Raw genomic sequence first — 312 nt, 5'->3', positions numbered from 1 at the left:
CTTTTGAATAAGGATTTTTTTGACGGCTTACAATAATGATACATGGGCGCTGCATTTGACACAGAGAAGGTTCACTACAATGTCGAATGAAAGAGAGTGCCGAACCTCCTCAGTCATGCCCAGATTATTTGGGAACGCCACGGAGTATAGCCCTCCAGGCTCCTCTGTTCATGGAATTCTCCAGGCAAGAATTCTGCAGTGGGTAACCATTTCCTTCTCCAGGAGAAGCTTCCCCAGGATTGAACCTGGGTCTCCCAGTTTATGGACTCTCTACTGTCTAAGCCATCAGGGTGACTCTAATCACTATTTAAA

The sequence above is a fragment of the Bison bison genome, unplaced genomic scaffold, assembly GCF_000754665.1.
Source record: "Bison bison bison isolate TAMUID 2011002044 unplaced genomic scaffold, Bison_UMD1.0 scf7180017864518, whole genome shotgun sequence".
NCBI classification, from domain to species: domain Eukaryota; kingdom Metazoa; phylum Chordata; class Mammalia; order Artiodactyla; family Bovidae; genus Bison; species Bison bison.
The sequence above is the reverse complement of the archived record's forward strand: the minus strand, read 5'-3'. Positions refer to the sequence as shown.